This window comes from Eumetopias jubatus, unplaced genomic scaffold (assembly GCF_037043125.1).
Source record: "Eumetopias jubatus isolate StellerSeaLion01/CBP00866 unplaced genomic scaffold, mEumJub1_p1.0 scaffold_11, whole genome shotgun sequence".
NCBI lineage: Eukaryota > Metazoa > Chordata > Mammalia > Carnivora > Otariidae > Eumetopias > Eumetopias jubatus.
Genome location: NW_028274817.1, coordinates 59118863 through 59136302, shown reverse-complemented (window position 1 = coordinate 59136302; position 17440 = coordinate 59118863).

Sequence of the window (17440 nt, the reverse complement as noted above, 5' to 3'; positions counted from 1 at the left end):
AGCTCTCAGTTTTTCCCCAATGAGAATGATATTTGCTCTGAGCTTATGATATATGGCTTTTATGACATTGAGGTATGTTCCCTTTATCCCTAAACTGTGAAGAGTTTTAATAAAGAAAAGATGCTGTACTTTGTCAAATGTTTTTTTTTCCTGCATTTATTGAGAGGAACCTATGGTTCTTGTACTTTCTTTTTTTTTTAAGATTCTATTTATTTATTTGAGAGAGAGAGAGAATGAGAGATAGAGAGCACGAGAGGGAAGAGGGTCAGAGGGAGAAGCAGACTCCGTGCCGAGCAGGGAGCCCGATGCGGGACTTGATCCTGGGACTCCAGGATCATGACCTGAGCCGAAGGCAGTTGCTTAACCAACTGAGCCACCCAGGCACCCCTGTACTTTCTTTTCTAATGTGTTGTATCACATTGATTGTTTTGCAGATGTTGAACCAGCCTTGCAGCCCAGGAATAAATCCCACTTGGTTGTGGTGAATAATCCTTTTAATGTACTATTGGATCCTTTGGCTAGTATCTTGGTGAGGATTTTTCATCCATTTTCATAGGCATGTATCCTTTTGGATTAGTGGGGTTATTTTTGTTGTTTTTTGTTTTTGTTTTTTGTGTTGTTTGGGTAAATACCTAGTAGTGCAATTACTGGATCATAAGGTAGTCCAATTTTCGATGTTTTTAGGAATCTCAATATTGTCTTCCACAGTGACTGGCCTAATTTGTATTCCCTCCAGTAGTGTAAGACAGCTCTTTTTTCTTCACATCCTCACCAACACATGTTTCTTCTGTTTTTTTTTTTTTTTCAGCCTTACTGATAGCTGTGAGTTGATATCTGATTGTGGTTGTGATTTGCATTTCTCTCATCATGAGATGTTGAACATCTTCCCATGTGCTTGTTAGCTAGCTACCTATATGTTTTTTCTGGAGAAATGTCTGTTCATGTCTTCAGCCCACTATTAATTGGATTATTTGTTTTGGGGTATTTTTATGTATTTTTGATGCTAACACTTTATCAGCTATGTCATTTGCAAATATCTTCTCCAATTCCATAAGTTGCCTTTCAGTTTGGTGAGCATTTCTTTCTCTTTATTTTTAAGATTTTGTTTTTAAGTAATCTCTACACCCAACATGGAGATTGAACTTACAATCCCAAGATCAAGAGTCATACACTCTATTGACTGAGCCAACCAGGGGTTCCCATTTCATGAGCATTTCTTTGCTATGCAGAAACTTTTTATTTTGATAATTCCCAATAGTTTATGTTTGGTTTTATTTCCCTTGCCTCAGGAGACATATTGAAAAATGTTGCTATGGCTGGTGTCAGAGACATTACTGCCTGTGCTCTCTTTTAGGATTTTTATGGTTTCAGATCTCATATTTAGGTCTTTCATCCATTTTGAATTTATTTTTGTGTATGGTGTAAGAAAGTGATCCAGTTTCATTATTTGCATGTAGTTCTTCAGTTTACCCAACACCATTTGTTGAAGAAACTGTCTTTTTCCCATTGGATAACCTTCCCTTCTTTGTTGAAGATTAATTGACTAGACAGCTGTGGGTTTATTTCTGGGTTTTCTATTACAGTCCATCAATCTATGTGTATATCTTTTACAGTAAAATAATGCTTTGATTACTACAGCTTCATAATATAAATTGAAGCTTGGAATTTTGATACCTCCAGCTTTTCTTTTCTTTTTAATATTGCTTTGGATATTCATGATAGGTTGTAGTTTCATTAGGATTGTTCTAGTTCTGTGAAAAATTCTGTTGATATTTGTTTAGGATTGCATTAAATGTGTAGATTGCTTTGTGTAGTATACACATTTTAACAGTATTTGTTTTTCCAATCTGTGAGCATGGAATGTCTTTCCATGACTTTGTGTTGTTTTCAATTTCTTTCATTCATATTTTAGAGTTTTCTTGAGTACAGATCTTTCACCTCTTTGGTTAAGTTTCTTCCTGGGTATCTTATTATTTTTAGTGCAATTGTAAATGGGATTTTTTTTTCTTTTGCTGCTTCATTATTAGTATATAGAAATGCAACAGATTTCTGCACATTCATTTTGTAATGTGACTTCACTTAATTCATTTATCAGTTCTAGTAGTTTTTTAATGGAGGTTTTAGGCTTTTCTACATAGAGTATCATCTCTTCTGCAAATAATGAAAGTTTAACTTCTTCTTTATCAAGTTGGATGCCTCTTATTTATTTTTGTTGTCTGATTGCTGTAGTTAGGACTTCCAGTACTATGTTGAATAAAAATGAGAGGACATCTTTATCTTGTTTCCCACCTGAAAGCTCTGTTTTTCCCCATTGAGTATGATGTTAGCTATGGGTTTTTCATATATGGCCTTTATTATGTTGAGGTATGTTCCCTCTAAACCTACTTTGTTGTGGGGCTCTTTTGTTGTTTTTGTTTGTTTTCTATCATGAATGGATGTTGTATTTTGTGAAATGCTTTTTCTGTATCTATTGAAATGATAGTAAGGTTTTTATTTTATCTCTTATTCTTGTGATGTATCATGTTGATTGATTTGTGAGTATTGAACCACCCTTGTAACCCAGGAATAAATCCCACTTTATTTTGCTAAATGATTTTTTAAATGTATTGTTGGCTTCAGTTTGCTAGTATTTCTTTAAGGAGATTTCATCTAAATTCATCAGCAATATTGGCCTATAGTTCTCTTTCACCGTGGTGTCTTTATCTGGTTTTGGTATTAGGCTATATTGGCCTCATAGAATGAATTTGGAAGTTTTCCTTCTTTTATTTTTAGATCAGTTTGTGAAGAATATGTATTAACTCTCCTTTAAATGTTTGATAGGATTCTTCTGTGAAGCCATCTGGTCTTGGAGTTTTTTGCTAGGAGTTTTTGATTACTAATTCAATATCCTTGCTGGTAATAGGTCTGTTCAAATTCCCTATTTCTTCCAACTTCAGTCTTGGTAAGTTGTATGGATCTAAGAATTTACCCATTTCTTCTAGTTTGTCTAATTTGTTGGCATATTTTTATCATAATATTCTCTTAAAATTGTTTGTATTTTTCTGGCGTTGGTTATTATTTCTCCTCTTTCATTGGTGATTTTGTTTATTTGAGTCCATTCTGTTTTGTTTTTGTTCTGATGAGTCTGGCTAGAGATTTATCAATTTTGTTGATCTTTTCAATGAACCACGTCCTGATCCCATTGCTCTGTTCTATTGATTTTTTTTTAGGTTTTGGTAGCATTCATCTGCTCTGATCTTTATTATTTCCTTCCTACTACTGATTTTGACTTTTGTTTCTTCTTTTTCTAGTTCCTTTAGGTTTAAGATTTAGTTTTTTATTTGAGGTTTATCTTGCTTCTTGAAATAAGCCTATATTGCTATAAACTTCCCTCTTCAAACTGCTTTTGTAGGATTCCAAAGGTTTTGGACCATGATGTTTTCCATTGTACTTGTTTCCATGTACTTTTTGATTTCTTGGTTGACCTATTAATTGTTTCATAGCATGTTAATTAACTTCCATGTATTTTTCCAGATTTTTTTCTTGTGGTTGTTTTCTCATTTCATAGCATTGTGGTCAGAAAAGATGCATGGTATGACTTTGACATTTTTGAATTTGTTAGGACTTGCTTGTGGCGTAATATGTGGTCTATTCTGAACAATGTACTGTAGAAAAATGAAAAGAATGTATATTCTGCTGTTTTAGGATGGAATGTTTTGCATATATCGGTTAAATCCATCTGGTCCAGTGTATCATTCAAAGCCACTGTTTTTTTTTTTTCTTTCTTTTTTTAAAGAATCTTATTCATTTATTTGAGAGAGTGAGAGAGAGTGGGTGAGAAAGCACCAGCAGGGGGGAGGAGTAGAGGTAAAAGGAGAAACAATCTCCTTGCTGAGCAGAAAGCCTGATGCAGGGCTCAATCCCAGGACTCCAGGATCATGACCTGATCTAAAGGCAGATGCTTAACTGACTGAGCTATCCAGGCACCCTTAAAAGCCAGTTTCTTTGTTGGTTTTTCTGTTTTGATGATCTGTCCACCAATATAAGTGAGGTGTTAAATTCCCCTAGTATTATTGTATAGTTATTGATCAGTTTCTTTATATTTGTTAGCAGACTTATGTATTTGGGGCATCCCTTGTTGGGTGCATCAATATTAACAATTGTTATATCCTCTTGTTGCATTGTCCCCTTTATTATTATATAGTGTCCTTCCTTGTATGATAGTATAGTCTGTTTTATTTATTTATTTTTTTAAAGATTTTATTTATTTATTTGACAGAGACAGAGCAAGAGAGGGAACACAAGTAGGGGGAGTGTGAGAGGGAGAAGCAGTCTTACCGCGGAGCAGGGAGCCTGATGTGGGGCTCGATCTCAGGACCCCAAGATCATGACCTGAGCCGAAGGCAGACTCTTAATGACTGAGCCACCCAGGCGCCCCAAGGTATAGTCTGTTTTAAAGTCTATTATGTCTGATATAAGTGTTGCTACTCTGGCTTTTTTTTTTTTTTTTGAGATCCATTTGTATTATGAATGTTTCTCCATTCCCTGACTTTCAATCTGCAGGTGTTTTTAGGTCTGAAATGAGTCACACATAGGGAGCATAAGGATGTCTTGGGTTTATTGTTGTTGTTGTTTTATCCACTCCATCATACTATGTCTTTTGATTGGAGCATTTAACCCATTTACAAAGTAATTATTGATAGATATGTATTCATTGCCATTTTGTTACTTGTTTCGTGGTTGTTTTCATGGTTTTTCTTTGATCCTTTCTTATATTTCTTTTATTGTTTGTTGGTTTTCTTCAGTAATATATTTGGATTCCTTTGTCTTTATTCTTGGTATATCTATTACTGGTTTTTTATTTGTGGTAACCAGTAAGTTTGTATATAACATCTTCTGCATATAACAGTGTATATTAAGTTGTTGATTGCTTAAGTTAGAACCCAGCCTTTACTATTCTGCTCCCCAAGTTTTAGATATATGGTATCATATTTTTAAATAAATAAATAAAATAAAATAAATAAAATAAAATGAAATAAATAAAATAAATTTCATTTTGTATATCCATTGACTTTTTTTTTAAAGAAATACTTATTTTTACTGCTTTTGGATCTTGGTTGCAGATTTTTCCCTTTCGGCACTTTGCATATATCATGCCACTCACTTCTGACTTGCAGTTTCTGCTGAAAAATTCACTGTTAGCCTTATAGGGTTTTCTTCATATGTAAATGTCATCTTTTCTCTTGCTTGTCTATTTTTTTTCTTTATCAATACTTCTTGCCATTTTGATTACTATGTGTCTTAGTGTGGCCCTCCTTTGGTTGATTTTGTTGGGGATCTCTGTGTTCCTGGATTAGGATATATATTTTTTTCTCAGATTGGGTAAATTTTCAGCTATTATTTTTTTTTCAAATATATGTTCTGACCATTTTTATTTCTCTTCTTTTTCTGGGATCCCTAAATGTAAATGTTATTACATTTGATGGAGTCACTGAGTCCCCTAAGTCTACTCTCATTTGATATAATTCCTTTTTCTCTCATTTGTTCAGCTTGATTACTTTCCATTACTCTGTTTTCTAGTTCATCTATTCTTTCTTATGCTTCTTCCAGCCTGCTTATTCCATAAAGTTTATTTTTAATTTCATTTAATGTGCTCTTCATCACTGATTGGTTCTTTTTTATCTCTGTGCTGGGGTCTCACTGTTGTCTTCCATTATTTTCTCAAGTCCAGTGAGTATCTTTTTGACCATTATTTTAAATTCTCTATCAAGCATGCTAATTCTATCTATTTTGCTTAAGACTCATGCTGTGGTTTTGTCTTATTCTTTCTTTTGTGACATATTTTTCTGTCTCTCCATTTTGCCTAACTCTCTGTGTCTGCTTCTATGTGTTACGAACACCACCTATGTGTCTTGCTCTTGAAAGTAGTGCATGGGACATGCACTTTTGCCTAGATGGTGCTAGTCTTTCTCCACAGGTGACACACTTCCCCTCAGGAGACTGGGGCTTGCCAGGTTGCTCCACAAATGGCAAGTGGGCAGGCAGGGTTGTGGTTCCACAATCTGTGGGTGCAAGTCCTCCTCCACAGGTGATGCTCAGCCACCATAGAGACTAAGGCTGGTGGAGGCCACTCTGCACAGCATGCATGGAAGGGTGCAGTTTTAAAAAGGTGCACACATCCTCAATGAGAGGTCAGGAGATGCAGTGTTGGCAAAGTGTGCATGGGTCTTCTGGGGAAAGGGATCTGCAGCACCAGGACTAAGGCAGGTCTGGTGGGGTGGTGGTGCAGGATACAGTGTAATCAAGTTAGGTAGTGTGAGCCAGCTCTGCACTGTTCCTATAGGTGGCTGTGTGTTTTTCATGAGGGGTAGAGAAGGAAGTGGCATTTGTCAGTTCCTTTGTTCCTGGAGAAGTCCCTTGTGGGAAACTTATTTTGTCTTAATTTAAGAAATTTTAACAGCAGCCCCAACCTTCAGCAACCCACCACCCTGATCACAATCATCAACATTGAGGAGGCAAGACAAGACCATCCACCAACAAAAAGATTATGACTCACTTCTCAGATGTTGGTTAACATGTTTTAGCAAAAGCATTTTTAATAAAGATATGTACTTTTTTGACATAATGCTATTATACACTTAATGGACTATAGCATAATGTAAACAAAAGTTTTATATGCACTGGGGAAACATAAAATTCATTGATTTTCTTTATTATGATATTTGCTTTAAATAATGGGGGAAGTGATTCAAATTTCCAGCTAATTTTTGGAAAAGAAGTTTAATATTTATTGTTAAACATCTAATACATATTGAAGAATGCATGGGTAAAAGTACATTTGGTTTGGGATATAACTTAGAATTCTACAACAAAAGAGAGGATGAGAATAGCAAAATGTACATAATTATTAAAGCTGGATATTATATACATGGAATTTAATCATTAATGTTCTTTATACCTTTGGATATATTTAAAATTTTTCATAACAAAATAAAAACAAAATGTAAAATACAGTAGTTTCAAATTTTTTCCTTAGTAGAGTTTGATAAATATAATTTAATCTTCTCTTACTTGATTAAAAAAACAGCCAGATAACTACATGCCCAAAACTTTACTCAGGTTATGTCATTTAATTTTCACAACATCCAGTTTTATGTAGATATTACTGAATTCTACAGATAAGGAATTGAAAGGTGCAAATTGCTGGCAGGCAAGCCTGTTTGACTATAAAACCTACTTGGTTCTGAATGTTCCACATTAATAAAAATCTGTATCTCACTTTCGGACCGGAGACACTAGTGAATATGGGAAAGTAGACTAGATGTGTCCTAAGATCTGGCATGCATTTGTTTGTTTTTTGTTTGTGTTTTATTAATTTCTTAATAAAATTTGTTTTGATATTTTCGTTACTTTTAATCATTAGTTTCATTCTCTAAGAAGCAGAAAATAGGGCTACTGAGTGGCTCAGTTGGTTAAGTGTCTGTCTTCAGCTCAGATCATGATTCCAGGGTTCTGGGACTGAGTCCCACATCAGGCTCCCTGCTCCACAGGGAGTCTGCTTCTCCCTCTGCCCCTCCACCCACTCGTTCTCTCAACCGCTCTCTCTTACTCTCTCTCTCGAATAAATAAATAAAATCTTTAAAAGAAAAAAACAGAATAACATTAAGGTTCAGGTCATAAATTTGAAAGTTAAAATACAGGACAATATTTGAGGCATACTATACTAAAAATTTAGTTAATTTAGCTGTGCATCCAACTGTTTTTTTCTAAATCTGGAAATCCTAGGTAAATTATTTGGATCATTGTGAACTGCAATTTTAATAAATATTGAAAGGAAAATGTAAACACTGTCTCCATTAAAATGGAAAGGCATTTTCAAATCTGCTATATTACTGAAAAGTATGATGTTATCCCAAAAAAAGTTTCAAAATACTAAGTAGAATATGATCCAAATTTTCCAAAATGAATAGGCACTGTTTTATTTTAATAAGATATAAATAATTTTTCACAAACAAATGGATAGATAGCCAATGATCATGGATTGGAAGAACCAATATCATTAATATGCCCATAGTACCCAAAGATGTCTACATATATAATAAAATCCCTATCAAAATACCAACAGTATTTCTCACAAAATTAGTGAGAAAAGACCCAAATAGCTAATTCAATATTGAGAAAGAACAACACCACAGGCAGCATCACAATCCTAGTTTTCAAGATACACTTCAAAGTAATTGAAACAAGATGATAGTGGCACAAGGATAAACACATAGATAAATTAAAAAGAATAGAGAACCCAGAAATAAACCCATTCTTATATGGTTAATTAATCAATGACAAAAGAGGCAAGAGTATTCATTGAAAAAATGACAGACTTTTCAACAAATGATGCTGGAAAACTTCGCAGCTATATGGAAAAGAATGAAACTAGACCACATGCATATACACCATGCATAAAAATAAACTCAAAATGCATTAAAAACTTAAATGTGAGACCTGAAACTATAAAACTCCTAGAAGAAAACATAGACAGTAATTTCTTTAACATTAGTCATAGAAATATGTACCTAGATATGTCTTCTCAGGCAATGGAAACAAGAAAAAAATTAAACTATTTGGATTATACCAAAATAAAAATCTTTTGCACGCAAAGGAAACCATTAACAAAACAAAAAGGCAACCTACTAAATGGAAAAAATTTTTGCAAATGATATATCTGATAAGGTTTTAATACCCAAAATAAATAAAGAATATGTACAACTCAGCCTCCAGATACTGGAGCAGAGCTCTGAAGTGCAGTCCAAAGTCAACCAGAGTCCCAGACATCAGTAAATCCAATACAGTGTTCCCTTATCCTCAGGGCACTTTTGTTCCTCCCATGGATGCAAGGTGTCTAGAGTTCATGCCAGACCAGATACAGGCTTATCTGGACAAACAAATCAAAGCACACCTAGTTAAAGGTCCAATCACTCTCCACAACAAACAAGGAGGAACATTGTAAAGAACAAACCAGTGGGAAAGTGCAGCTGAAACTCAGCAGCAGAATGTACACAACATACACAGCAGTACTTCCTGAAGTTTTGGTTGTTTTTGTTTTTTCTGGAACAAAATAATGAGACATAGAATTTCACCCCAAAAGAAAGAACAGGAGGTAGAACTCACTGCCAGGGATTTAATCAATACAGATATAAGTGAGAGGTATGAAATAGAATTTAAAACAATGATTATAAAGATAATAGCTGGGCTTCAAAAAAGAATATTAGACACTAGAGAATCCTTTCCTGTATAAATAAAAAAGTGAAAATCTAGTCAAACCGAGATTAAAAATGCTATTACCGAGATACAGTCCCAAACGGAGGCTATAAAAATGAGGATGAAAGAAGCAGATGAGCAAGTCAGTGAGATAAAGATAAAAGACAGAAAATACAGAAACTGAAAAGAAGACAGGAAAAAAAATTAGATCACCAAGGGAGACTGAGAAATCAGTGATTCCATAAAACCCAATAATATCCAGATAATAGGGATTCGAGAAGATGAAGAGTGGGAGAGAGGGATAAAATGTTTATTTGAACAAATTATAACAGAGAAGTTCCCTAGTCTGGGGGAGAAAACAAGCATTCAAGTCCAGGAGGAACATAGAACCCCACTCAAAATCAATAGAAATGGATCAACACCTTGATATATAATAGTGAATCTTGCAAATTTCAAAGATAAGAGAAAATCCTGAAAGCAGCTAGGGACAAGAGGTCATTATCTTACAAGTGTAGACACAGAAGGCTGGCAGCAGACCTGTCCACGGAGACCTGGCAGGCCAGAGAGGACTGGCATGATATATTCAATGTGCTAAATGAAAAAAAAAAAATGTAGCCAAGAATACTTTATCCAACAAGGCTGTCATTCAGAATATGACAGATAAAGACTTTCCAGGACAAACAAAAACTAAAGGAATTTGTGAACATTAAACCATCACTGCAAGAAATATTAAAGGGGATCCCTTGAGCAGAGAGAGTCCAAAACTAGCAAAGACCAGAAAAGAACACAGACAATCTACAGGAACAGCGACTTTACAGGTAATACAATGGCACTAAATTCATATCTCTCAATAATTACTCTGAATGTAAATGGACTAAATGCTCCAATCAAAAGACATAGGGTATCAGAATGGATTAAAAACAAAAACAAAAAACACAAAAACAAGGCCCATCAATATGCTGCAGAGAAGATACTTATTTTAGACCCAAAGAACCTCCAGATTGAAAGTGGGGGATGAGGAAAAATTTATGCCAATGGACATCAAAAGACAGCTGGAGTAGCCATCCTTATATCAGATAAACTAAATTTTAAACCAAAGACTGTACTTAGGATGAAGAAGGACACTATATCATAATAAAAGGGTCTATCCAACAAGAAGATCTAATGATTCTAAATACTTATGTCCCTAACTTGGGAGCAGCCAAATATATAAACCAGTTAGTAACACAATTAAAGAAACTCGATGATAATAATATGATAATAGTAAGGGACTTTAATACTCCACTCACAGCAATGGGCAGATACTCTAAGCAAGAAAGCAACAAGGAACAAGGGTTTTTAAAGACACAGTGGGTGGATATAACAGATATATTGAGAGCATTTCATCCTAAAGCCCCAGAATACACATTCTTCTTGAGTGCACATGGAACATTCTACAGAATAGATCACATATTGGGTCAAAAATCAGGTCTCAACTGGTACAAAAAGATTGCGATCATACCGTGCATATTTTTCAGAACACAATGCTTTAACACTTGAAGTCAACCACAAGAAAAATTTTGGAAGGACCAAAAATACATGAAAGTTAAAGAGCATCCTACTACAGAATGAATGGATCAACCAAAAAATTAAAAAAAAATAATTAAAAATATACATGGAAGCAAAGGAAAATGAAAACATGACTATTCAAAATTTTGGGATGCAGCAAAGGCGGTCCTAAGGGGGAAGTATATAGCAAAACAGGCCTTCTTCAAGAAGCAAGAATAGCAGCAAATTTACAACCTAACTTTACACCTAAAGGAGCTGGAAAATAGAGCCTAAATCCAGCAAGATAAGAGAAATTATAAAGATTAGAGAAGAAATCAATGCTACGGAAATCAAAAACAGTAGAACAGATCAACAAAACTAGGAGCTGGTTGTTTGACACAATTGATAGGATTGTTAAACCCCTAGCCAGACTTATCAAAAAGAAAAGAGAAAGGACTCAAATAAAATCATGAATGAAAGAGGAGAGATCACGACCAACATCAAAGAAAGAAAAATAATTATAAGAGAATATTATGAGCAATTATATGCCAACAAATTAGGCAATCTGGAAGAAATGGATACATTCCTAGAAATATATAAATTACCAAAACTGAGACAGGAAGACGCATAAGCAGCAAAGAAATTGAATCAGTCAATCAAAAATCTCCCAATAAACAACACTCCATGGCAATATGGCTTCCCAGCACAATTCTACCAAGTATTTGAAGAAAAATTAATATCTATTCTTCCAAAACTATTCCAAAAAAAAAAAAACACACAAACAAACAAATGGAAGGAAAACTTCCAGACTCATTCTAAGAGGCCAGCATTAGCTTGATCCCAAACCAAAGATCCCACCAAAAAAGAGAACAGACCAATATCCCTGAAGAACATGGATGTAAAAATTCTCATGAAGATACTAGCTAATAGGATCAATCCAACAGTACATTAAAAGGATTGTTCACCACAAGTAAGTAGTATTTATTCCTGGGTTGCGAGGGTGGTTTAGCGTCTGGAAATCAATCAATGTGATATACCACATTAGTAAAAGAAAGAAAAATAACCATGTGATCCTGTCAAGAGACGCAGAAACAACATTTGTTAAAAGAAAGCATCCTTTCTTAATAAAAATTCTCTGCAGTGTAGGATACCTTAATATCATAAAAGCCATATATGAAAGACCTACAGCAAATATTATCCTCAATGGGGGAAAAACGGAGCTTTTTCCCTAAGGTCAGAAACATGACATGGATTTCCACTTTCACTACTGTTGTTCAACGTGGTACTGGAAATCCTAGCCTCAGCAATCTGACAACAAAAAGAAATAAAAGGCATCCAAATCAGCAAAGAAGAAGTCAAACTCTCACTCTTCACAGACATGATACTTTATATGGAAAACCCAACAGACTCCCCCCAAAAAACTGCTAGATTGATATAGGAATTCAGCAAATTGGCAGGATATAAAATAAATCCACAGAGGTCAGTTGCATTTCTATACACTAACAATGAAGCAGAAGAAAGAAATCAAGGAATCAATACCATTTACAATTTTACCAATACCCGTAAATACTTAGGAATAAACCCAACCCCAAATGTACAGATCTGTACTCTGAAAACTAAAGACATGTATGAAAAAAACTGAGGAAGACAAAAAGAAATGCAAAAATATTCCATGATCATGGATTGGAAGAAGAAATATTGTTAAAATGTCTCAACTACCCAAAGCAGTCTAAACATTCAGTGTGATCCCTATCAAAATACCACCAGCAATTTTCACAGAGCTGGAACAAATAATCCTAAAATTTGTACTGAATTACAAAAGACCCTAAATAGCCAAAGTAATGTTGAAAATAAAAACCAAAGCTGAAGGCATCACAATTTCCTGACTTCAAGCTGTAATACAAAACTATAATCATCAAGACAAAATAGTACTGGCACACAAACAGACACATAGGTCAATGGAACAGAATAGAAAACCCAGAAGTGGACTCTCAACTCTATGGTCAGCTAATTTCGACAGAACAAAGAAGTATATCCAACAGGACAGTCTCTTCAACAACTTTTGTTGGGAAAATTGTACAGCCACATGCAAAAGAATGAAACTGGACCACTTTTTTACACCATACACAAAAATAAACTCAAAATGGATGAAAGACCTAAATGTGAGACAGGAATCCATCAAAATCCTTGAGGAGAACACAGGCAGCAACCTCTTTGATCTTGGCTGCAGGAAATTCCTGCTAAACACATCTCCAAAGGCAAGGGAAAGAAAAGCAAAAATGAACTATTGGGACTTCAAGATAAAAAGCTTTTGCACAGCAAAAGAAACAATCAACAAAACTAAGAGGCATCCTACAGAATGGGAGGAGATATTTGTGAATATCTTATCAGATTATGGGCTAGTATCCAAAATCCATTAATAACTTATAAAACTCAACACCTAAAAAAACAAATAATCCAGTTAAGAAATGTGCAGAAGATATGAACAGACATTTCTCCGAAGAAGCCATACAAATGTCCAATAAACACATAAAAAATGTTCAACAGTACTCGGCATCAGGGAAATACAAATCAAAAACACAATGAGATACTACCTGACACCTGTCACAAAAGCTAAGATTAATAACTCAGGAAAGACAGAGGTTGGCAAGGATGCCGAGGAATAGGAATTCTCTTCCACTGTTGCTGGAAATACAAACTGGTAAAACCACTCAGGAAAACAGTATGGACATTCCTCAAAAAGTTAAAAATGGAATGACCGTCTGACTCAGAAATTGCAGTACTAGATATTTATCCAAAAGATAAAAAAATACTGATTCAAAGGGACATATGAACCCCAATGTTTATAGCAGCAATGTCCACAATAGCCAAAATATGGAAAGAAGACAGATATCCGTGGAAATTAAATAGATAAAGAAGATGTGGTATAAATATATACAATGAATTATTACTCAGCCTTCAATAACAATGAAACCTTGCCATTTTCAACAACCTGAATGGAACTGAAGTGCATTATGTTAAGTGAAATAATTCAGTCAGAGAAAGACAAATAACATATGAATTTACTTATATGTGGAATTTAAGAAACAAAACAGGTGACCATAGGGGAAGGGAAGGGTAAATAAAATAAGATAAAAACAGAGAGTGAGGAAAACTATAAGAGACTCTTAACTGTCAGAAAAAAAAAATGAGCGTTGCTGATTGGAGGTCAATGGGGGATGTGGTAATTGGGTGATGGGCTTTAAGGAGGGCACTTGATGTAATGAGCACTGTGTGTTATATGCAACTGATGAATCACTAAATTCTACCCCTGAAAATAATAATACCTATGTTAAATAAGTTTAATTTAAATAAAGAATTTAGGGGGTCCTGGGTGGCTCAGGCGGTTAAGTGTCTACCTTCAGCTCAGATCATGATCCCAGGGTCCTGGGATCGAGCCCCACATCAGGCTCCCTGCTCAGCGGGAAGCCTGCTTCTCCCTCTCCCACTCCCCCTGCTTGTGCTCTCTCTCTCTGTCAAATATATAAATAAAATCTTTAAAAAATAAAGAAAGAAAGAAGAAAGAATTTAACAACAACCCTAAAAGAATATATACAACTCACACCAAAAAAAAAAAAAAATGTGATAAAAATTGGGAAGAGAGCCATATAAGAGAAGCCCAAAGCAAATATAGTCTACAGTGAAATATTGAAAGATTTTTCTTAAGAAGAGGAATAATACAATGGTCCCACCTACATTATTCTTATTCAACATAGTTTTGAAATCTTAGCCAGAAACCAGGCAAGAAAAAGAAATCTAATACAGAAAATGAGTAAAACTCTGTCTCTTTGTAAAAAAATATATATATTTATTTATATATTTATTTATTATATAAATATATATCTATATATGATCTAGAAAATCCTAAAGACTTCACAGACACATGCATACACACAAACACAGACATAAAAAATTCAGTAATGTTGCAAGAAAAAAATGAACACACAAAAATCAGTTGTGTTTTTATATAGTAATAATGAACTATCAGAAGGAGAAATAAAGACAATTCCATTTACAATAGCATCAAAAAGAATAAAATAACTAGGAATAATTTAAGATGAGGTGAAAATTAGTACACTGGAAACTATAAGGATGCTGTTGAAAGAAAATAAACAAAAGACAAATCAGAAGGTATTCTGAATTCATGGATGGGAAAGATTTAAATTGTTAAAATGTCCATAATACTGGAACAACAAAAGACCCCAAATAGCCAAAACAAAGTTGAAAAAGAAAAACAAACCTGGAGGCATCAAAATTCTGGACTTCAAATAATATTACAAAGCTGTAGTGATCAAAACATTATGGCACAAAAATAGACATGTCGATCAATAGAACAGAATAGAAAACCCAGAAATGAACCCACAGTTATGTGGGCAATTAATCTTTGATAAATCAGGAAAGAATATTCAGTGAAAAAAGGAATCTCTTCCACAAAAGGTGTTGGGAAAACTGGACAGCAACATGCAAAAGAATGATACTGGACTACTTTCTTACACTATACACAAAAATTAGTTCAAAATGAATTAAAGACTTAAATGTGAAACAGGAAACCATTAAAATCCTAGAGAAGAAAACAGGCAGTAACCTCTTTGAATTTGGCCATAGCAACTTCTTACAAGATATACCTGCTGTGGCAAAGGAAACAAAAACAAAAATAATTTATTGGGACTTCATCAAAATACAAAGCTTTCCTGAACAGCTAAGAAACCAACAAAACTAAAAGGCAGCCCTTGGAATGGGAAAAGATACTTGCAAGTGACAAACCTGATAAAGAGTTAGTATCCAAAATATATAAGGAAAATATCAAAGTCAACACCCAAAAACCAAATAATCCAATTAAAAAATGGGCAGAAGTCAGGAGTAGACATTTTTCCAAAGAAGACATACAGATGGCCAATAGACAATTGAAAAGATGCTAATTCAAAGGGTTCCAAGCACCCTGATGTTTCCTGGAACATTATCTATAAAAGCAAAATTATGGAAACAGTCCAAATGTCCATCCCCCAATGAATGGATAAAGAGAAGTGCTATATATAAAAAGTGGAATATTACTTAGACAGAAAAAAGAATGAAATTTTGCCATTTGCAACAATGAAGCTAGAGAGTATTATGCTAAGTGAAATAAGTCAGTCAAAGGCAATATCATATGATTTCACTCATATGTGAAGTTTAAGAAACAAAATAAATAACATGGTGTGGGGGGAAAGAGAGGTAAACCAAGAGACAGACTCAACTATAGAGACCAAACTGATGGTTAACAGAGGGGAGGTGGGTGGGGAGATGTGTTAAATAGGTGATGGAGATTAAGAAGTACACTTGTAATGAGCACCAGGTGTTGATTTTTAAGTGTTGAGTCACTAAATTGTATACCTGAAACTAATATTATACTTTAAGTGGAAATTATTAAGTTTTTTAAAAGATTTTATTTATCCATTTGAAAGAGAGTGAGAGAGAGAAGGGAGGAGGGAGGAGCAGAGGAAGAGGGACAAGCAGACTCTGCACTGAGCACAGACCCTCATGTGGGGCTTGATCCCACAACCCGAAGATCATATATTGAGCTGAAATCAAGAGTTGGACGCTTAACCAACTGAGCCACCCTGGTGCCCCTTAAGTGGAATTTAAGTGCAAAATTTTAAAAAAAAGAAAAAAAAATGTTCATACTACAGGATACAATCTACAGAATCAGTGCAAACCTTATCAAAATTCCAATGACATTTTCTAGAGAAATAGAAAATACAATCCTAAAATTCATATAGAACCACAAAAAATTTCAAATAACTTCAGGAATCTTGAGAAAGAATAAAACTGGAAGCATCACAGTTCTTAATTTTAAACACTACCACAAATCTATAGTAACCAACATGGTATGGCATTGGCATAAAGGCAAATACATAGATCAATATAATAGATAGCCCAGAAGTGAACCCAAGCATATATGGTCAATTAACTTTTGACAAAGGAGCCAAACATATACAATGGGGGAATAATAACCTCTTCAGTAAATGGTGTTTGAGATACTGGATAACCATATGCAAAAGAATGAAACTGAACCCCTATCTTACACTATTCTCAAATATCAACGCAAAATGAATTAAATACTTGAATGTAAGACCTAAAACCATAAAATTCCTAGCAGAAAATGTATAGGGTACCTTTCTTAACATTGGCCTCTGTAATAATTCTTAACACCAAAACCAAAGGAATAAAAACAAAAATAAACAAGTGGCACTACATCAAACTAAAAAGTTTCTGCACAGCAAAGGAAACAAATATCAAACTAAAAATAGCTCCCTAAGGAATGGGAGAACATAATTGCAAATAGTATATATGATAAGGAGTTAATATACAAAATATATTCAGAACTCATGCAACTCAATAGCAGAAAGGCAAATAATCCAATTAAAACTGAAGAAATACCCTCACTAGAAGTTTTTGCAAAGAAGATATACAAATGGCTAACAGGTAGATACAAAGGTGCTCAGTATCACTAATCATCAAGAAATACAAATTAAATACACAATGATATATAACATCACACCTGTTAAGATGTCTATTACCAAATAGACAAGAGATAACAAATGCTAATGAGAATTTGGAGAGAAGAGCTCACTTGTACATTGTTGGTAAGAATGTAAGCTTA